The following is a 1,005-nucleotide window of genomic DNA, read 5'->3' as shown; positions in this document are numbered from 1 at the left end:
CCGGGTTCCACCTGTGCACAGGGCTGGTAGGCAAGGAAGCTGCTGTGGGTGGATAGATCTCTGGAGGGTCGCCCCAGGTGATCTGTTCCAGCAAACAGGGCAGGGCCATGCCTCTGACTGGCTGCCGAGTTTGCCTGCCTGCGTGGATGGTGGTGGCCAGTGCCTGTGGTCAGCACAGCCCTGCCCACAAATGCTTCCAGTTAGATGGGTCCGGGCAAGCCAGCAGGCTCTGAGCCCTGTGGGGGGGCCAGTGGCCTGGGGATCTCAGAGCTACCCAGGGTAGAACTGCAGTTGTGGGTCAGGAAAGGTGTGTGTTGGTTGCATCCTTCCACCACACTTATTTCATCTAGATGGGGAGCAAACACGTCGAGCAACAACCACGTGAGGATGATGGGTGCAGTGTCGGGATCGAAGGGAGGCTCATGAACAGTCTGTGGTGCCTAGAGAAGACCGTCTTACTCCCCTGGGAGTTATGACACCAGCAGGGGACGGGGAAGGTGCAGGGAGGAGGGGAGAAAGGGGGAACCAAGCACAATGATTGACACATAACCCGCTTCCCACCCAAGGGGGACAAACAATAGAAACATGGATGAAGGGAGCCTACGGTTGGTATAAGCTATGAAGACAATAATAATTTATACTTTATCAAGGGGTCATGAGGGCAGGAGGGATAAAAGAGGAGCTGATACCAAGGGCTCAAATAGATAGCAAACGTTTAGAAAAATGATGATGGCAATATAGGTACAAATATGCTTGATACAATGGATGTATGGAATGTTATGAGAGCCCTCAACAAAATGATTTTTTTTTAAAGACAATCTTTGCAGGAGCAGAGAGCATCTTTGAGCCCAATGGAGCAGCTGGTGTGTTTGAACCGCTGACCTTGTGGTTGGCAGCCTGACACCACTCAGCTTTCACATCTATCTCTATCTATACTTGTATCTATATCCTTATCATCTATATCTATAATCTACATTTATAGCTTTAGCTTTATCCACTGTCCAC

This window comes from Echinops telfairi, unplaced genomic scaffold (genome assembly GCF_000313985.2).
Source record: "Echinops telfairi isolate 266 unplaced genomic scaffold, ASM31398v2 ScPeMD7_2;HRSCAF=8, whole genome shotgun sequence".
Taxonomy (NCBI): Eukaryota; Metazoa; Chordata; class Mammalia; order Afrosoricida; family Tenrecidae; genus Echinops; species Echinops telfairi.
This window is presented reverse-complemented; position numbering follows the sequence as displayed.